Source organism: Pristiophorus japonicus, chromosome 23, assembly GCF_044704955.1.
Source record: "Pristiophorus japonicus isolate sPriJap1 chromosome 23, sPriJap1.hap1, whole genome shotgun sequence".
Taxonomy (NCBI): Eukaryota; Metazoa; Chordata; class Chondrichthyes; family Pristiophoridae; genus Pristiophorus; species Pristiophorus japonicus.
The window spans coordinates 1,078,171-1,100,344 of NC_091999.1; the positions used below are offsets into that span (position 1 = coordinate 1,078,171).

The 22,174-nt window shown below is 51.9% G+C and overlaps 1 long non-coding RNA gene across 1 annotated transcript; it reads right to left on the bottom strand.

The window, feature by feature from the left end:
- Positions 1 to 3,051: 3,051 nt before the first annotated feature.
- Positions 3,052 to 21,896, bottom strand: LOC139235274 (uncharacterized). The gene is made up of 3 exons (XR_011588445.1): positions 21,837 to 21,896; positions 9,383 to 9,426; positions 3,052 to 4,907 (listed from the first exon to the last, which is right to left on the bottom strand). It is a non-coding gene; the product is annotated as an uncharacterized lncRNA (long non-coding RNA).
- Positions 21,897 to 22,174: the final 278 nt, after the last annotated feature.

Genomic DNA, 22,174 nt, shown 5'->3' on the forward strand with positions numbered 1-22,174 from the left:
TTTGCTTCGTATTGTCACTGATGGCAATGAGTGCCTGGGCTATTGCTATGGCCTTACTCAAGGTTGGGGTTTCTACAGTCAAAAGTTTGCGAAGTATGGTTTCGTGACCAATGCCAAGTATGAAAAAGTCTCTTAGCATGTGCTCCAAATGTCCTTCAAATTCGCAATGTCCTGCAAAGCGTCTTAGCTCGGCGACATAACTCACCACTTCCTGGCCTTCAGACCTTTTGTAGGTGTAGAACTGGTACCTCGCCATCAGAACGCTTTCCTTCGGGTTCAAATGCTCTCGGACCAGTGTGCACAAATCATCGTGCGATTTCTCCGTGGGTTTCGCTGGAATGAGCAAATTCTTCATGAGGCCATACGTTGGTGCCCCACAGATGGTGAGGAGGATCACCCTTCGATTGGCAGCGCTCTCTTCCCCATCTAGCTCGTTGGCCACGAAGTATTGGTCGAGTCGCTCCACAAAGGTTTTCCAATCAGCTCCCTCCGAGAATTTCTCCAGGATGCCCACTGTTCTCTGCATCTTTGGGTTCGCTATCTGTGTCTCATCGCCAGTTGTAGTGTATGGAGAAAGAGTCAGACTGAACACTGTGAGCTCAAAGTAATGTGTGACCTTAGTCTTTTATAGCAGGTCTCCAGAGTGCCTCTCCAACCTGTGAAGCCTTCTTAAATACCTGTGCTCCCAAGGGAGTATGGGATCCCTTGGGACTCCAGGGAATGAGCCCTCTGGTGGCTGTACAGGGTATATATAAGTCCACATATATAACAGTGTGCGCATACTCAAGGAGACTAGGGAGGAGATAGCAGAGGCAGTAGTTTAGCTTTTAAAAAAGTTCCACAGAAGATAAGAACATAAGAACATAAGAATTAGGAACAGGAGTAGGCCATCTAGCCCCTCGAGCCTGCTCTGCCATTCAACAAGATCATGGCTGATCTGGCCTTGCACTCAGCTCCACTTACCCGCCCGCTCCCCATAACCCTTAATTCCCTTATTGGTTAAAAATCTATCTATCTGTGACTTGAATACATTCAATGAGCTAGCCTCAACTGCTTCCCTGGGCAGAGAATTCCACAGATTCACAACCCTCTGGGAGAAGAAATTATTTGTGCCAGGGGACTGGTGGACAGCCAATGTTGTTTCTGTATACAAAATGGGAGACAGAACAAAGCCTGGGAACCACAGATCAGTCAGCTTTGTGTCAGTGATAGGAAAAATACTGGAATCCATAGTAAATCTGGAATCTATACTAAAAGTGATAGAAGAGCATCTCGGGACAGAAAGTATAATAAAATAGTCAGCAACAACTCTGAAATGCTAAGTTATGCTTAAATAATCTTGATGTGATATTTTGAAGCGCTAACAGTAGACACAAATAATGCAGTAGGTGTCATATACTTGCGTTTTCAAAAGGCCTTTGATAAAGTACCACACGGTAGAGTCAGGGGACCAATTGCTGAATGGATAACAAATTGGCTAAAAAAAATAGAGAGCAAAGTAGGGGTGAAGGGTAGTTATTCAGATTGGAGGTAGAAAGCGGTGGTCCACAAGGATCGGTGCTGTTATTCATAATTTGCATAAATCATTTGTACTTTTGAATATGTAACTCAGTCTCAAAATCTGCAGATAATGCCAAACTGAGGGTTTGGCTAACACTGAGGAAGTATGCAATATATTACAAGTAGACATTAAAAAAAACTTGAAGATTGGGCAGTTAAGTGGCAAATAAACTTTAATATCTGTAAACATGAGGTAATGCACTTTGGTAGCAAATATAGAAACATCAGCTATACCTTAAAAATATGAAACTCATTGGTATAGAAGAACAAAGGAATCTAGGGATACAGGTGAACAAATCATTAAAAAGTATTGCAGGTCAGCAAACCAATGAAAAATGCTAACAAAGCACAGTGATTTATCTCTAGGGGTATATTGGGTGAGAGCGGGGCAGTGGGATTAGTTTGGGATTGATACAGGGCTATGGGGAGAGAGCGTTACAGTGGGATTGGTTTGGGATTGATACAGGGCTATGGGGAGAGAACGTTACAGTGGGATTAGTTTGGGATTGATACAGGGCTATGAGGAGAGAACGTTACAGTGGGATTGGTTTGGGATTGATACAGGGCTATGGGGAGAGAGCGTTACAGTGGGATTGGTTTGGGATTGATACAGGGCTATGGGGAGAGAGCGGGGCAGTGGGATTGGTTTGGGATTGATGCAGTGCTATGGAGAGAGCGGGGCAGTAGGATTGGTTTGGGATTGATGCAGTGCTATGGAGAGAGCAAGTAGTGAGGTTAGTATGTGGGTCTTTGATCGGACTGTGTTCTGTATCAATCCCAAACTAATCCCACTGCCCCACTCTTTCCCCATAGCCCTGTATCAATCCCAAACCAATCCCACTGCCCCGCTCTCTCCCCATAGCCCTGTATCAATCCTAAACTAATCCCACTGCCCCGCTCTCTCCCCATAGCCCTGTATCAATCCTAAACTAATCCCACTGCCCTGCTCTCTCCCTGTAGCCCTGTATCAATCCCAAACTAATCCCACTGCCCCACTCTTTCCCCATAGTCCTGTATCATTCCCCAAACTAATCTCACTGCCCCGCGCTCTCCCCATAGCCCTGTATCAAACCCCAAACTAATCCCACTGCCTCGCTCTCTCCCCATAGCCCTCTTTCAAACCCCAAACTAATCTCACTGCCCCGCCCTCTCTCCATAGCCCTGTAACAATCCCAAAACTAATCCCACTGCCCCGCTTTCTCCCCATAGCCCTGTATCAATCCCAAACTAATCCCACTGCCCCGCTCTCTCCCCATACCCTTGTATCAATCCCCAAACTAATCCCACTGCCCCGCGCTCTCCCCATATAATCCCACTGCCCCGCTCTCTCCCCATAGCCCAGTATCAATCCCAAACTAATCCCACTGCCCCGCTCTCTCCCCATAGCCCTGTATCAATCCCCAAACTAATCCCACTGCCCCGCTCTCTCCCCATAGCCCAGTATCAATCCCAAACTAATCCCACTGCCCCGCTCTCTCCCCATAGCCCTGTATCAATCCCCAAACTAATCCCATTGCCCCGCTCTCTCCCCGTAGCCCTGTAATGTGGTAACACCCCTTGTACCTTTCCTGTTGTACTGTAATATGGTAATACGCCTGTACGCTCTTGGATTGTAATATCCTAACGCTCCTCTAATAATAACCCCTTCCACGGCCATGTATAAACATGCTCAGTTTGTTGCCCCAGACTCGGTTTGAAATGTACAAATTCCCAGCGTGCTCTGCTGTGGCCACTCCCAAGCTATTTTGCAATGAAGCCAGTCGTTTTTCCTCATCCCTCCCGCTACCATGATTTAAAACCACTGACCGCTGGGGTGGGGCGGTGGGGAGGATGAAACAGGGTGTTGGCTGAGCCAGAACAGCAGCAACCTAGATGGCCACTCAGCCCATCCAACTAAGAACATGTAAACGACCGAACTTCAAACTAATCAAACTTCTTAATTAGGTTCTAACTTGTGCCCCAAGTACTAACGGAACAAAGAAAGAGAGAAAGAAAGAGAGAGAGAGAGCACAAGAAACGAGCTCACAGGGTTGCGGGTAATATTTTAGCATGGATAGAGGATTGGCTAACTAACAGAAAACAGAGAGTCGGGATAAATGGGTCATTTTCCGGTTAGCAAACAGTAACTAGTGGGGTGCCACAGGGATCGGTGCTGGGTCCCCAACTATTTACAATCTATATTAAGATGAAGGGACCGAGTGTAATGTAGCCAAGTTTGCTGACGATACAAAGATGGGTGGGAAAGCAGGTTGTGAGGAGGACACAAAAATCTGCAAAGGGATATAGACAGGCTAAGTGAGTGGGCAAAAATTTGGCAGATGGAGTATAATGTGGGAAAATGTGAGGTTATCCACTTGGGCATAAAAAATAGAAAAGCAAATTATAATTTTAATGGAGAGAAATTGCAAAGTGCTGCAGTACAGAGAGACCTGGGGGTCCTTGTGCATGAAACACAAAAAGTTAGTATGCAGATACAGCAAATAATCAGGAAGGCTGATGGAATGTTGGCCTTTATTGCAAGGGGGAATAGAGTATAAAAGCAGAGAAGTCCTGCTACAACTGTACAGGGTGTTGGTGAGGCCACACCTGGAGTACTGCGTACAGTTTTGGTCTCTGTATTTAAGGAAGGATATACTTGCATTGGAGGCCGTTCAGAGAAAGTTCACTCGGTTGAATCTGGAGATGAGGGGGTTGACTTATGAGGATAGGTTGAGTAGGTTGGGCCTATACTCATTGGAATTCAGAAGAATGAGAGGTGATCTTATTGAAACTTATAAGAAAATGAGGGGGCTCGACAAGGTGGCTGCAGAGAGGATATTTCCACTCATAGGGGAAACTAAAACTAGGGGACATAGTCTCAGAATAAGTGGTCGCCCATTTAAAACTGAGATGAGGAGGAATTTCTTCTCTCAGAGGGTTGTAAATCTGTGGAATTCTCTGCCCCAGAGAGCTGTGGAGGCTGGATCATTGAATATATTTAAGACGGAGATAGATAGATTTTTGAGCGATAAGGGAATGAAGGGTTATGGGGAGCGGGCGGGGAAGTGGAGCTGAGCCCAAGATCAGATCAGCCATGATCTTATTGAATGGCGGAGCAGGCTCGAGGGGCCGAATGGCCTACTCTTATTACTTATGTTATTATGAGAGATAGAGGACCGCCTCTCCTGTCCGCTGTCATCTGCACCTGTGCCAGTTGTCATTGTGCGGCGTTCGTTTTGTGGCTGAAGCCCCTCGAGTTCCCTTGGGTTGGGGGGGGTTCATCCTTCCCAGTGGCGGCTGAGTCTCACTCCGGGCGTGCCACCACTCCCCCACCCCGCTCCTACTCCATCGCGTTTCTGGAGGCTGGGCTGCAACAGAGAATGGCATTTCCCGGTTATTTTCTCGCTGCTCCGAGTCTCCCCCCTCAGCTGCGTCTCAGTGGGAAGGACCCTCGCCTCTGAGTCAGAAGGTTGGGGGTTCAAGTCCCACTCCAGGGACTTGAGCACATAAATCCAGGCTGACACTCCCAGTGCAGTGCTGAGGGAGTGCTGCACTGTTGGAGGTGCTGTCTTTCGGATGAGACGTTAAACCGAGGCCCCGTCTGCTCTCTCAGGTGGAAGTAAAAGATCCCACGGCTACGATTTAGAAGAAGAGCAGGGGGAGTTATCCCCGGTGTCCTGGGGCCAATATTTATCCCTCAATCAACATAACAAAAAACAGATTATCTGGTCATTATCACATTGCTGTGTGTGGGAGCTTGCTGTGCGCAAATTGGCTGCCATGTATCCTACATTACAACAGTGACTGCACTCCAAAAGTACTTAATTGGCTGTAAAGCGCTTTGAGACATACAGTGATCGTGAAAGATGCTATATAAATGCAAGTCTTTCTTTCTGTTCAATTACTGGCACCAGCCGCCTACTGGAGTATGTATTCTATGCATAGGAAATAGGAGCAGGAGTCGGCCATTCTGCCCCTCCAGCCTGCTCATGGCTGATCTAATCTTGGCTTCAACTCCACTTCCCTGCCCGTTCCCCATAACCTTTCACTGCTGTATCTTGCAAAAATCTGTCTATCTCCGCCTTAAATATATTCACTGAAGAAGCCTCCACAGCTCTCTGGGGCAGAGAATTCCAAAGATTTACGACCCTTAGGAAATAAATTCCTCCTCATCTCAGTTCTAAATGCACAACCCCTTATTCTTAAACTAAGCCCCCTAGTTCTAGGTTCCCCCACGAGGTGAAATATCCTCTCTGCATCTATCCTGTCGAGCCCCCTCAGGATCTTATATATTTCAATAAGATCCTTTCTCATTCTTCTGAACTCCAATGAGTAGAGGCCCAATCTACTCAACCTTTCTTCATAAGTCAACCCCCTCGTCTTCGGAATCAATCGAGTGAACCTTCTCTGAACAGCCTCCAATGCAAGTATATCCTTCCTTAAATAAGGAGACCAAAACTGTTATGCTTATAATAAAGGATGAAACTGAGTGCTGTGTGTAATGAGCAAGTGTGACCTTAGCTCCTTTATTGCGACTCCAGAGTGCAGGTACCTCGTGGGTGGCCTGCTTATATACAGTGCTCCCAATGGATGCTGGGATCCCTTGGGACTCCGCCAGGTCGGCCCTCTGGTGGTGGTGTGATACAGGTTGCCAAGGGGTGAAATGCATAACAAAAACTGTATGCAGTACACTAGGTGTGGTGTCTCGAAAGCCCAGGACTTCTCTGCTTTTATACTCCATCCCCCTTGCAATAAAGGCTAATATCCATTTACCTTCCTGATCACTTGCTGTACCTGCATACTATCCTTTTGTGTTACATGCACAAGGACCCCCAGGTCCCTCTGTACTGCAGCACTTTGCAATCTTTCTCCATTTAAATAATAATGTGCTTTTTCATTTTTCCTGACAAAGTGAATAACCTCACATTTTCCCACATTATACTTCATCAGCCAAATTTAGGCCCACTTACTTAGCCTGTCTGTATCCCTTTGCAGATTCTTTGTGTCTTCTTCAGAACTTGCTTTCCCACCTTTCTTTGTATAACCAGCAAACTTGGCTACATTACACTCGGTCCTTTCATCCAAGTCATTAATATAGACTGTAAATAGTTGAGGACCAGCACCGATCCCTGTGGCACCCCACTAGTCACTGTTTGCCAACCGGAAAATTACCCATTTATCCCGACTCTCTGTTTTCTGTTAGTTAGCCAATCCTCTATCCATGCTAATATATTACCTCCAACCACATGAGCTTTTATCTTGTGCAGTAACCTTTTATGTGGAACCTTATCGAATGCCTTCTGGAAATCCAAATACACCACATCCACTGGTTCCTCATTCAAGTGACACATTCTTCTACTCACTATCCAAGCCAGTCCGTATCGGTGGGGCAGCGACATCACAGCCGGCCCTCATCCTGATCCACAATCACACATGTACACACACACACCTCCCAGCAGGATAGTGCTCGGGAGTGGGAACTCGGACTGTTTTCAACCTTGGTGTCATATTTCACCCTGAAATGAGCTTTTGGCCACATATCCACAGTATAACTAAGACCGCCTATTTCCACCTCCATAACATCGCCCGTCTCCACCCCTGCCTCAGCTCATCTGCTGCTGAAACCCTCATCCAATCCTTTGTTACCTCTAGACTTGTCTACTCCAACGCACTCCAGGCTGGCCTCCCACATTCTACCCGATGTAAACTAGAGGTGATCCAAAACTCGGCTGCCCCGTGTCCTAACACACACCAAGTCCCGCTCACCCATCACCCCCTGTGCTCACTGCCCCGTGTCCTAACTCGCACCCAGTCCCGCTCACCCATCACCCCCTGTGCTTGCTGCCCCGTGTCCTAACACACACCAAGTCCCGCTCACCCATCACCCCCTGTGCTCGCTGCCCCGTGTCCTAACACACACCAAGTCCCGCTCACCCATCACCCCCTGTGCTCGCTGACCCATGTCCTAACTACACCAAGTCCCGCTCACCCATCACCCCCTGTGCTCACTGCCCCATGTCCTAACTCACACCAAGTCCCGCTCACCCATCACCCCCTGTGCTCACTGCCCCGTGTCCTAACTCGCACTGAGTCCCGCTCACCCATCACCCCCTGTGCTCACTGTCCCGTGTCCTAACTCGCACCAAGTCCCACTCACCCATCACCCATGTGCTCGCTGCCCCGTGTCCTAACTTGCACCAAGTTCCGCTCACCCATCACCCCCTGTGCTCGCTGCCCCGTGTCCTAACTCGCACCAAGTCCCACTCACCCATCACCCACTGTGTTCGCTGCCCGATGTCCTAACTCACACTGAGTCCCGCTCACCCATCACCCCCTGTGCTCGCTGCCCTGTGTCCTAACTCGCACCGAGTCCCGCTCACCCATCACCCCCTGTGCTCGCTGCCCCGTGTCCTAACTCGCACCAAGTCCCACTCACCCATCACCCACTGTGTTCGCTGCCCGATGTCCTAACTCACACTGAGTCCCGCTCACCCATCACCCCCTGTGCTCGCTGCCCTGTGTCCTAACTCGCACCGAGTCCCGCTCACCCATCACCCCCTGTGCTCGCTACCCCATGTCCTAACTCGCACCGAGTCCCACTCACCCATCACCCACTGTGCTCGTTGCCCCGTGTCTAACTCGCACCGAGTCCCACTCACCCATCAACCCCTGTGCTCATTGCCCCATGTCCTAACTCGCACCGAGTCCCACTCACCCATCACCTCCTGTGCTCGCTGACCCGTGACCCAACTCGCACCGAGTCCCGCTCACCCATCACCCCTGTGCTCGCTGTCCCGTGTCCTAACTCGCACCGAGTCCCGCTCACCCATCACCTCCTGTGCTCGCTGCCCCGTGTCCTAGCTCGCACCGAGTCCCACTCACCCACCAACCCCTGTGCTCATTGCCCCGTGTCCTAACTCGCACCGAGTCCCGCTCACCCATCACCCCTGTGCTTGCTGACCCGTTCCTAACTCGCACCGAGTCCCGCTCACCCATCACCCCCTGTGCTCACTGACCCGTGTCCTAACTCGCACCGAGTCCCGCTCACCCATCACCCCTGTGCTCGCTGACCCGTTCCTAACTCGCACCGAGTCCCGCTCACCCATCACCCCCTGTGCTCACTGCCCCGTGTCCTAACTTGCACCAAGTCCCGCTTACCCATCACCCCCTGTGCTCGCTGACCAAATTGCTCCCGGTTAAGCAACGCCTTGATTTCAAAATTCTCATCCTTGTTTTCAAATCCCTCGCCCCTCCCTATCTCCTCCAGCCCCACAACCCCCCGAGATGTCTGCGCTCCTCTAATTCTGCCCTCCTGAGCATCCCTGATTATAATCGCTCAACCATTGGTGGCCGTGCCTTCAGCTGCCTGGGCCCCAAGCTCTGGAACTCCCTCCCTAAACCTCTCCGCCTCTCTTTCTTCCTTCAAGACGCTCCTTAAAACCGACCTCTTTGACCAAGCTTTTGGTCATCTGCCCTAATTTCTTCTTATGCGGCTCGGGGTCAAATTTTTAGCACCCTGGGATGTTTCACTAAGTTAAAGGTGCTATATAAATACAAGTTATTGACTTTTACCTTCTGTCTAATCCAGGGAATGCTGAGTACCCAATTGTAGCTCCCCTCACCGGCTGGGATCGGTTAACTCTGCACAGATCCCGGGGGGTGGGGGGGTGAAACCTGTTGTGTGTGGGGCTCAGTGCTACACAAGGGTGGGGCATTATCACAACTGCTGATTTTCACAGGACTATATAGGAGACAGGTGAGGAGTGAAGTGGGATACTCTACCACCAGTAAGGAGTTCAACTGGCTCTGTGATTAAAAACCAACACGTTGAAGAAGCACTTACACGGTAGGCAGTCGGAAGATGCCCGTTCGAGGCGTGGCATTCAACTGCAGAGAGAAGAAAGGGTCGTCTGGTTAGTACACGAGTATCAAAATACGGGAGTTTAGAATCACAGAAATTTACAGCACGGAGGGAGGCCATCTCGGCCCATCGTGTCCGTGACGGCTGACAAAGAGCTACCCAGCCTAATCCCACTTTCCCGCTCTGGGTCCGTAGCCCTGTAGGTTACAGCACTTCAGGGGCACATCCAGGTACTTTTTAAATGTGGTGAGGGTTTCTGCCTCTACCACCCTTTCAGGCCGTGAGTTCCACCCCAGACCCCCACCACCCTCTGGGTGAAGACATTTCCCATTAAATCCCCTCTAACCCCTATAAATCTATGCCCCCTGGTTGTTGACCCGTCTGCGAAGGGAAATATATACGTCCTATCTACTCTATCTTGGCCCCTCAGAATTTTATACACCTCAATAAGGTCTCTCCTCAGCCTCCTCTGTTCCAAAGAAAACAAACCCAGCCTATCCAATCTTTCCCCATCGCTAAAATTCTCCAGTCCAGGCAACATCCTCGTAAATCTCTGTACCCTCGCTCGTGCAATCACATCTTTCCTGTAATGTGACGACCAGAACTGCATGCAGTACTCCAGCTGTGGTCTAACTAGTGTTTTAACTAGTGTAGAGTTAACTAGTGTAGAGCTAACTAGTGTAGAGCTCTCCCATGTTCTGGGGTCAATATTTGTGTCTTAAGCAATACCATTAAAACAGATGAGCTAGTCATTACCACATTTCTGGGATCTTGCTGTGTGCAAATTGGCGGCCACGTTTCCTATATTACAGCAGTGGTGTCACCCGTGGCTCAGTGGGTCGTAGTCCTAGGGCCAATGTTTGCTGCCTAAACCAACATCCTTAACACAGATGATCTCATCATGTATCTCATTGCTGTTTGTGGGAGCTTGCTGCGTGTAAACTGGCAGTCTCACATTTACCACATTACAACAATGAGTACATTTCAAAAATACATTGGCTGTAAAGTGCTTTGGGACATCCTAGAGTGGCGCAGGGCGCAATATAAATGCAGCTTGTTACTACACTGGAACAAATCTTCTGGAATTTTTTGAGGATGTTTCCAGTAGAGTGGACAAGGGAGAACCAGTTGATGTGGTATATTTGGACTTTCAGAAGGCTTTCGACAAGGTCCCACACAAGAGAGTAATGTGCAAAGTTAAAGCACATGGGATTGGGGGTAGTGTGCTGACGTGGATTGAGAACTGGTTGTCAGACAGGAAGCAAAGAGTAGGAGTAAATGGGTACTTTTGAGAATGGCAGGCAGTGACTAGTGGGGTACCGCAAGGTTCTGTGCTGGGGCCCCAGCTGTTTACACTGTACATTAATGATTTAGACGAGGGGATTAAATGTAGTATCTCCAAATTTGCGGATGACACTAAGTTGGGTGGCAGTGTGAGCTGCGAGGAGGATGCTATGAGGCTGCAGAGTGACTTGGATAGGTTAGGTGAGTGGGCAAATGCATGGCAGATGAAGTATAATGTGGATAAATGTGAGGTTATCCACTTTGGTGATAAAAACAGAGAGACAGACTATTATCTGAATGGTGACAGATTAGGAAAAGGGGAGGTGCAACGAGACCTGGGTGTCATGGTACATCAGTCATTGAAGGTTGGCATGCAGGTACAGCAGGCGGTTAAGAAAGCAAATGGCATGTTGGCCTTCATAGTGAGGGGATTTGAGTACAGGGGCAGGGAGGTGTTGCTACAGTTGTACAGGGCCTTGGTGAGGCCACACCTGGAGTATTGTGTACAGTTTTGGTCTCCTAACTTGAGGAAGGACATTCTTGCTATTGAGGGAGTGCAGCGAAGGTTCACCAGACTGATTCCCGGGATGGTGGGACTGACATATCAAGAAAGACTGGATCAACTGGGCTTGTATTCACTGGAGTTCAGAAGAATGAGAGGGGATCTCATAGAAACGTTGAAAATTCTGACGGGGTTAGACAGGTTAGATGCAGGAAGAATGTTCCCAATGTTGGGGAAGTCCAGAACCAGGGGTCACAGTCTAAGGATAAGGGGTAAGCCATTTAGGATCGAGATGAGGAGAAACTTCTTTACCCAGAGAGTGGTGAACCTGTGGAATTCTCTACCACAGGAAGTTGTTGAGGCCAATTCACTAAATATATTCAAAAAGGAGTTAGATGTAGTCCTTACTACTCGGGGGATCAAGGGGTATGGTGAGAAAGCAGAAATGGGGTACTGAAGTTGCATGTTCAGCCATGAACTCATTGAATGGCGGTGCAGGCTCGAAGGGCTGAATGGCCTACTCCTGCACCTATTTTCTATGTTTCTATGTCAGCCTTGACAACCCACTAAAAGCTGGAGGGGGCACTGAGGCCAGTTTTGTGTAAAAACATTACAACTGGCACAGAAACTCACAACACTGCACAAGAACATAGGAAACAGAAGCCTGCTCCACTATTCAATAAGATCATGGCTGATCTGATCTTGGCCTCAACTCCACTTCCCTGCCCGCTCCCCATAACGCTTTACTCCCCTGTACTTCACAAATCTGTCTATCTCCACCTTAAATATATTCAATGAACCAGCCTCCGCAGCTCTCTGGGGCAGAGAATTCCACAGATTTACAACCCTCTGAGAGAAGAAATTCCTCCTCATCTCAGTTTTAAATGGGCCACCCCTTATTCTGAAACAGGGCCACCCCTTATTCTGAAATAATGCCCCGCGTTCTAGATTCCCTCACGAGGGGAAACATCCTCTCTGCATCTACCCTGTCCAGCCCCCTCAGAATCTTGTAAATTTCAATAAGATCACCTCTCATTCTTCTAAACTCCAATGAGTATAGGCCCAACCTGCTCATAAGTCAACCCCTTCATCTCCGGAATCAACCTAGTGAACCTTCTCGGAACTGCCTCCAATGCAAGTATATCCTTCTTTAAATAAGGAAACCAAAACTGTATGCAGTACTCCAGGTGTGGCCTCACCAATACCCTGTACAGTTGTAGCAGGACTTCTCTGCTTTTATACTCCATCCCCTTTGCAATAAACGCCAACATTCCATTTGCCAACACTCTGGTGATCGGCTGAACATGGGGGAATAAACCACCCAACTGCCACTGTTTAATCCCACTCTCCCCACGCCCCCAACCAATTCAACCTCACTCTCCCCCTCACTCCCCACCCAGTCTAATCCCACTCTCGCTCACACTCCCCACCCAGTCTAATCCCACTCTCCCCCTCACTCACTCCCCATCCAGTCTAATCCCACTCTCCCCCTCACTCACTCCCCATCCAGTCTAATCCCACTCTCCGCCTCATTCATTCCCCACCCAGTCTAATCCCACTCTCCCCCTCATTCCCCACCCAGTCTAATCCCACTCTCCCCCTCACTCACTCCCCACCCAGTCTGATCCCACTCTCCCCCTCACTCCCCACCCAGTCTAATCCCACTCTCCCCCTCACTCACTCCCCACCCAGTCTGATCCCACTCTCTCCCTCACTCACTCCCCACCCAGTCTAATCCCACTCTCCCCCTCACTCACTCCCCACCCAGTCTGATCCCACTCGCTCCCTCACTCACTCCCCACCCAGTCTAATCCCACTCTCTCCCTCACTCACTCCCCACCCAGTCTAATCCCACTCTCCCCCTCACTCACTCCCCACCCAGTCTGATCCCACTCGCTCCCTCACTCACTCCCCACCCAGTCTAATCCCACTCTCCCCCTCACTCACTCCCCACCCAGTCTAATCCCACTCTCCCCCTCACTCACTCCCCACCCAGTCTAATCCCACTCTCTCCCTCACTCACTCCCCACCCAGTCTAATCCCACTCTCCCACTCACTCCCCACCCAGTCTAATCCCACTCTCTCCCTCACTCACTCCCCACCCAGTCTAATCCCACTCTCCCACTCACTCCCCACCCAGTCTAATCCCACTCTCTCCCTCACTCACTCCCCACCCAGTCTAATCCCACTCTCTCCCTCACTCACTCCCCACCCAGTCTAATCCCACTCTCCCCCTCACTCACTCCCCACCCAGTCTAATCCCACTCTCCCCCTCACTCCCCACCCAGTCTAATCCCACTCTCCCCCTCACTCACTCCCCACCCAGTCTAATCCCACTCTCTCACTCACTCACCACCCAGTCTAATCCCACTCTCCCCCTCACTCCCCACCCAGTCTAATCCCACTCTCCCCCTCATTTCCCACCCAGTCTAATCCCACTCTCCCCCTCACTCACTCCCCACCCAGTCTAATCCCACTCTCCCCCTCACTCCCCACCCAGTCTAATCCCACTCTCCGCCTCACTCACTCCCCACCCAGTCTAATCCCACTCTCCCCCTCACTCCCCACCCAGTCTCATCCCACTCTCCCCCTCACTCCCCACCCAGTCTCATCCCACTCTCCCACTCACTCCCCACCCAGTCTAATCCCACTCTCCCCCTCACTCACTCCCCACCCAGTCTAATCCCACTCTCCCCCTCACTCCCCACCCAGTCTAATCCCACTCTCCGCCTCACTCACTCCCCACCCAGTCTAATCCCACTCTCCCCCTCACTCCCCACCCAGTCTAATCCCACTCTCTCACTCACTCACCACCCAGTCTAATCCCACTCTCCCCCTCACTCCCCACCCAGTCTAATCCCACTCTCCCCCTCACTCACTCCCCACCCAGTCTAATCCCACTCTCCCCCTCACTCCCCACCCAGTTTAATCCCACTCTCCCCCTCACTCACTCCCCACCCAGTCTAATCCCACTCTCCCCCTCACTCCCCACCCAGTCTAATCCCACTCTCCCCCTCACTCACTCCCCACCCAGTCTAATCCCACTCTCCCCCTCACTCACTCCCCACCCAGTCTAATCCCACTCTCCCCCTCACTCCCCACCCAGTCTAATCCCACTCTCCCCCTCACTCACTCCCCACCCAGTCTAATCCCACTCTCTCCCTCACTCACTCCCCACCCAGTCTAATCCCACTCTCCCCCTCACTCACTCCCCACCCAGTCTAATCCCACTCTCCCCCTCACTCACTCCCCACCCAGTCTAATCCCACTCTCCCCCTCACTCACTCCCCACCCAGTCTAATCCCACTCTCCCCCTCACTCACTCCCCACCCAGTCTAATCCCACTCTCCCCCTCACTCACTCCCCACCCAGTCTAATCCCACTCTGCCCCTCACTCACTCCCCAGTCTAATCCCACTCTCCCCTTACTCCCCACCCAGTCTAATCCCACTCTCCCCCTCACTCACTCCCCACCCAGTCTAATCCCACTCTGCCCCTCACTCACTCCCCAGTCTAATCCCACTCTCCCCTCACTCCCCACCCAGTCTAATCCCACTCTCCCCCTCACTCACTCCCCACCCAGTCTAATCCCACTCTCCCCCTCACTCCCCACCCAGTCTAATCCCACTCTCCCCCTCACTCACTCCCCAGTCTAATCCCACTCTCCCCCTCACTGCCCACCCAGTCTAATCCCACTCTCCCCCTCACTCACTCCCCACCCAGTCTAATCCCACTCTCCCCCTCACTCACTCCCTCCCCCAGTCTAATCCCACTCTCCCCCTCACTCACTCCCCACCCAGTCTAATCCCGCTCTCCCCCTCACTCACTCCCCACCCAGTCTAATCCCACTCTCCCACTCACTCCCCACCCAGTCTAATCCCACTCTCCCCCTCACTCACTCCCCACCCAGTCTAATCCCACTCTCCCCCTCTCTCACTCCCCACCCAGTCTAATCCCACTCTCCCCCTCACTCACTCCCCACCCAGTCTAATCCCACTCTCCCCCTCACTCATTCCCCACCCAGTCTAATCCCACTCTCCCCCTCACTCCCCACCCAGTCTAATCCCACTCTCTCCCTCACTCACTCCCCACCCAGTCTAATCCCACTCTCCCCCTCACTCACTCCCCACCCAGTCTAATCCCACTCTCCCACTCACTCCCCACCCAGTCTAATCCCACTCTCCCCCTCACTCACTCCCCACCCAGTCTAATCCCACTCTCCCCCTCACTCACTCCCCACCCAGTCTAATCCCACTCTCCCCCTCACTCATTCCCCACCCAGTCTAATCCCACTCTCCCCCTCACTCACTCCCCACCCAGTCTAATCCCACTCTCCCCCTCACTCACTCCCACCCAGTCTAATCCCACTCTCCCACTCATTCCCCACCCAGTCTAATCCCACTCTCCCCCTCACTCCCCACCCAGTCTAATCCCACTCTCCCCCTCACTCACTCCCCACCCAGTCTAATCCCACTCTCCCCCTCACTCACTCCCCACCCAGTCTAATCTCACTCTCCCCCTCACTCACTCCCCACCCAGTCTAATCCCACTCTCCCCCTCACTCCCCACCCAGTCTAATCCCACTCTCCCCCTCACTCCCCTCCCAGTCTAATCCCCCTCTCCCCCTCACTCACTCCCCACCCAGTCTAATCCCACTCTCCCCCTCACTCACTCCCCACCCAGTCTAATCTCACTCTCCCCCTCACTCACCTCCCAGTCTAATCCCACTCTCCCCCTCACTCACTCCCCACCCAGTCTATTCCCAATCTCCCACTCACTCACTCCCCTCCCAGTCTAATCCCACTCTCCCCCTCACTCACTCCCCATCCAGTCTAATCCCACTCTCCCCCTCACTCCCCAACCAGTCTAATGCCACTCTCCCCCTCACTCACTCCCCACCCAGTCTAATCCCACTCTCCCCCTCACTCACTCCCTCCCCCAGTCTAATCCCACTCTCCCCTTCACTCCCCACCCAGTCTAATCCCACTCTCCCCCTCACTCCCCATCCAGTCTAATCCCACTCTCCCCCTCACTCCCCATCCAGTCTAATCCCACTCTCCCCCTCACTCACTCCCCACCCAGTCTAATCCCACTCTCCCCCTCACTCACTCCCCACCCAGTCTAATCCCACTCTCCCCCTCACTCACTCCCCACCCAGTCTAATCCCACTCTCCCCTTCACTCCCCACCCAGACTAATCCCACTCTCCCCCTCACTCCCCATCCAGTCTAATCCCACTCTCCCCCTCACTCCCCATCCAGTCTAATCCCACTCTCCCCCTCACTCCCCAACCAGTCTAATCCCACTCTCCCCTTCACTCCCCACCCAGTCTAATCCCACTCTCCCTCACTCACTCCCCACCCAGTCTAATCCCACTCTCCCCCTCACTCACTCCCTCCCCCAGTCTAATCCCACTCTCCCCTTCACTCCCCACCCAGTCGAATCCCACCCTGCTCAATCCCCTGTACCATTTAAGATTCCTCTTTTCCAACAAGTTCCTAATTTGCTGTGCAAAGGATGTTTGGACTCTGCTTCAGCCAGTTTGTTCCAGATTCGAGCCCCCCTCTGTGTGTAGGAATGTCTTTGCTAACCTCCTCTCTGGCTCGTTGCGTGTTGGGTGTCGATTTCTGTGTCAGGCTCATTACCCTATTGATGGCGGTGGTGGAAACAATCTGTCAGCATTTACCACCCCCCTGTCGTTAAACCTTCGGAATCAGTTAAATCTATGTCAGGGTTGCCCCATAAACCTTCCAAACTCCAAAACAAAGGACGGCTGGGGAGGGAGGGGAGTGCAGAGAGAAGGAGGATGGAAGCCAGTCGGGTTTGATGTCTGTAAAACAATACAGGAGGAGGAGACTTCCCCCCAAGTTCCATAGAGCTGGATTTTTGGCTTTGATGATTTCGGGGCGGTAATGGTGGCGAGGCGGGAACAGTTTGTGCCTCAGTCAGTAACATTGGGCAGCTGGGCCCTGAGTGTGGGGCGGAGCGCTAACGGAGGCGTTGTACATCTCTCTTGGGCGCTAGCATGGGAAAATCCCGAGCTAAAGAGCCGGGTCAGGATCCTGGGGAGAATCCCATCCCCCCCAAAAAAACATTCCCAAAACATAGCCCATGCCACCACAACATAAATCGCAAAAAAACAATGTTTTAAATCACACTGACCTTCGAAGTCCATTACTTACCTCTCTGCAGTCGGAATAGTCGATATCGTTAGACCGCCTGATTTCCCAGGCGCTCACTGCGGGGCGCGCTGTGTGGCGCACGGGTTGGGCGGGACTCCACACTTACGCCGGTGTCGCAACCAGGGGCGTTGCAGATTGGGCGCAGCTCTTCCGGGCGGTGCAGCTCCGCGCCGCGGCTAAACCGGACCCCGAGGACGGCCGCGGGGCGCTGGAGGCTGACCGCCCGCCCAGAACACCTCACCCCCGCCATTGCCGCCCCCGCCCTGGGGCAAAAAATGGAGCGCGGAAGACACGAAAATCCGTAAATCTTTACTCGGAGAGTGGTGAGGATGTGGAACTTGCTACCACAGGGATTGGTTGAGGCAAATTGCATAGATGCATTTAAAGGGAAGCTAGTTAAACACATGAGGGAGAAAGGAATGGATGGTTATGCTGATAGGGTGAGATGAGGTACAGCCTGGGAGGAAGGCACGTATAAAGCAGAAACACTGAGACTGACCAGTTGGGTTGAATGGCCTGTTTCTGTGCTGTTGCTTCTATATCATTCTACGTAAGGTAATTTACCTGGAGAAAGTAGAGGGGAAAAGGACTACAAGCTGCCCAGCTGTGGCTCAGTGAGCAGCACTCTCGCCTCTGAGTCAGAAGGTTGTGGGTTCAAGTCCCACTCCAGGGACTTGAGCACATAAATCTCGGTTAACACTCCCAGTGCAGAGCTGAGCGAGTGCTGCACTGTCAGAGATGCCATCTTTTGGATGAGACGTTAAACCGAGGCCCCGTCTGCTCTCTCGGGTGGCCGTAAACGATCTCGTGGCAATATTTCGAAGAAGAGCAGGGGGAGTTATCCCCGGTGTCTTGACCAATATTTATCCCTCAATCAACGTAACAAAAACAGATTATCGGGTCATTATCACATTGCTGTGTGTGGGAGCTTGCTGTGCGCCAACCCCGTTCCCCACATTACAACAGTGACTACACTCCAAAATGTACTTCATTGGCTGTAAAGCGCTTTGAGACGTCCAGTGGTCGTGAAAGGCGCGATATAAATCCGAGTCTTTCTTTTTTTTTCTTTCCAAGATGACGCTCGGCAGATTTTGGAGGTGCTCCAAGGTGCTCAGAACTTGCTCAATAATGGATCCAGATGTCTTGGCTGAGCACCATGCAAGAATTCCTTCCTCTTGACGCAGCCATTCTGACTGGGAGCTTGGAAGCCAGTTGAGCATCTGGCACAGTGGGCAAAGGAATCTGTGCATGTGTGCCCCTCCCAGTTGTTGAGCGCAGTGTGCCGGCTGGGTCAAACTCAGCTCCTCCTAGCACCTCCTAACCCCCACTCTGTGGCTCCTTTTTGCGACCGTTTTCAGCCATGGGTCTCTCACTCTCATCTCTGATCACAAGTTTGTGGGTTCGAGTCCCCGCTCCAGACACTTGAGCCCCCATAATCCAGGGCCGACACTCCCCGGGTGCCAGTACCGAGGGAGTGCTGCCCTGTCAGAGATGTCGTCTTTCGGATGAGCTGTTGAACCGAGGGCCCCGACTGCCCACGGCCAATATTGGAAGAAGTGCAGGGGGAGTTCTCCGCTGTGTCCTGGGCCCAATATTTATCCTTCAAGCAACACCTAAAAACAGATGGTCCATGATCTCATTCCTGTTTGTGGGACTATGCTGTGCAGGAATTGGCTGCTGCATTTCCTACGTTACAACAGTGACTACAAAAAGTACTTTGTTGGCTGTGAAGCACTTTGGGGCATCCTGAGGTCATGTATGACGCTGTGTATTTCTTTTTATCCTGCCTCGATGTCAGGGGGCTCAAATCCAGGCACATGACTTGCGCTTGTGGCCTAGGCTGATGCCCCCAGTGCAGCACCAAATGGGGGGGGGGGGCGCAGGGAGGGGGGCCATCCTTCAGAGGAGGCGTTAAACCAGGTAGCAGGCTAGGTCACTCTGCTGCTCGTCCAATAATAAAAACATAAGAAATAGGAGCAGGAGTAGGCCCCTCGAGCCTGCTCCGCCATTCACTAAGATCAGGGCTCATCATCGACCTCAACTCCACTTTCCCGCCCGATCCCTTGATTCCCCTAGAGTCCAAAACTCTCTCCATCTCGGCCTTGAATATACTCAATGACCCAGCATCCACAGCCTTCTGGGGCAGAGAATTCCAAAGATTCACCACCCTCTGAGTGAAGAAATTCCTCCTCATCTCTGTCTTAAATGGCCGACTTATCCTGAGACTGTGCCCCCTGGTTCTAGACACTCCCGGCAGTGGAAAACAACCTCTCAGCATTTACCCTGTCAATCCCCTTCAGAATCTTGTATGTTTCAATAAGATCACCTCTCATTCTTCTAAACTCCAGAGAGTATCGGCCCATTCTACACAATCTCTCCTCATAGGACAGTCCCTCTCGTCCCAGGAATCAGTCTGGTGACCCTCCGTTATACCGCCTCCAAGGCAAGTATATCCTTCCTTAAATAAGGAGACTAAAACTGTGCGCAGTACTCCAGGTGTGGTCTCACCAATGCCGGGAGGGATCTTTCGCTTCTGATAGAACAGACTGAAGAAGAGTGCGGTTTTGGATTATCGTCGTGGCCAAAAGGTGGCAGCACCTTTAGCACTGGGGTGTCAGCCCGAATCAAAGGCTTGAGGTGGAACTGAACCCATAACCTTCTGACTCGGGGGGCGAGAGCGCTACCGACCGAGCAGAGCTGACTAGGGCGGAGTTAATAAAACCGTGGAAGTTTTAGGTAAGAGGGCAAAGCAGCGAGCGACTGGGCGGAGTGACCCCTGATCCTTCAGGAGATGGCTGCTATCCCCAGGGTGGCACGTGTGTGTGGGCTGTTATATACGTGGACTTGTATTTACTCTGTACAGCCACCAGAGGGCTCATCCCCTGGAGTCCCAAGGGATCCCATAATCCCTTGGGAGCACAGGTATTTAAGGAGGCCTCACAGGCTGGAGAGGCACTCTGGAGGTCTGCAGTACAAGACTAAGGTCAGACTTCACTTTGAGCTCACAGTGTTCAGTCTGACTCTTTCTCCATACGTAACATGGGCGAGGAATGATTGGGGGACAGAGAGAGGGATGGTCACACTGATGTCCATACCAGCTGGGGGCTTGGGCCAAGACTGACCAATCAATTCTGACCCAAGTAAGGAATCTGAAACCCGGAAAAGGGGTTAGAGAAGAGGCTCTCCCTGCTTGATAAACTGAAGAAAGAAAGATGTTGCCTTTCACCACCACAGAGCATGCCAAAGCGCTTGACAGCCAATTCGGTACTTTTCTTTTGAAGTCAGTCTTGTAATGTAGAAACGCGACAGCCAATATAAGTACAGCACGATCCCACAAATAGCAATGTGCTACATATCCAGATCAGCTGTTTTTGTTTAGTGATATTGGTTGAGACATTAATATTGGCCTCGGGACCCCACTGCTCTTCTGGATCTTTTACACCCACCCGAGGGGGGCCAGGAAGGGGCCTGGGTTTAACGTCTCAGCCGCAGGACGGCACCTCCGACAGTGCAGCACTCCCTCAGTGCTGACACCGGGAATGTCGCTCCTGGATTATGGGGCGTGAGTCTCAACCTCCCGACTCAGGCGAGAGACACACTGAGGCTTGGCCGCCAACTAGGCGCTTCATCGGAGCAAGGTCAGATAAAAATGGACACTGAGAGAAAGGTAGAGATATTAGAAAGAGGTGTGTTTTAAAGCAGAAAGAGCTGGAGAGCTGAGGCGTAGATGGCTGAAGTCTTGGCTGCTGATAGTGGTGGATGCGGGCACTCAGAGCAACGGCAAGTCCTGGGAGGCTGCAGGGCTGGAGGAGGTTATCTGTATGACATATTGGGGTAGAAATTGCCCTCGCTGGAAACGGGGCACAGCGACCGTTTTTGAAGTGTTCTAGCCGCTGCAATGCATGCGGCGGCCTATCCTGCAAAATTCAGCTCCTCGGGGGGGGGGGGTTTTCTAGCGGGGCGGAAGTGGATCATCATGGGGGCGGAAGTGGGAGTGGAGCGCAGTGGCCGTCACTAGCGGGGCGAAAGCGGGGACGGGACGCAGTGCCCGCAGCTGTCCGCCGCCAGAGCCGCGCTGATGACGTCATCACGCCGGTGCATCACGTCTCTCCCCTTCAGTTAAAGGGGAGGGCCGCTGCGAACTCTCCATTCATTTTAGTTAGGCCCATTGGGCAACCGGCGAGCGTTTCGGCCGAACCCGGGCGCATAATTGTCGGGCTGACCCTGCAGTCGGCTGACAAAAACAATGGAACATGGCAGCCGCGGCAGTGCGCCCTCCCCTTTAAGGGTGGCCATGCTGCATTTCATACAGAGCGCGTCCACAGCAAAAGCTGACGATGCCAGCGCTGCAAACACTGGGAAACCCGCTGTGCACTGGCGGTGCCTGCCTCGTCTTCCTACCAAATCCCAGAAAGCCGCTCCATACTCGCGTGTCCTCATCATCGGTTTAACTCTGTGATTCTGCTTTACCTGAATTGGGCGACGAGGTTCGCTGTTCACTGAGGGAGCCTGACCGCTGAAGTTCAGTTCTGGAAAAATCAAAACACGCTCATTTTATGGGCCATCTCTTCGCTGTGGAAAACCCCAAACTTTGACCAGTGGATACCAAAGCCTGGTCCCACACTCAAACTCTCTGATACTGAGGAATGGCGATCAGGAAAGTGCACGTTCCCCGTCCGAAGAGACAGGTTGCCAGGGGGTGGGAGAGGAGGGGGATGGAGAAGAGAAACAGCAGTGCGGGGGAGAGGTGCAGACTGTGTTGGGGGGAGGCAGCGGTAGTGGGTGACGTCTTGTATTCAACCAGCATT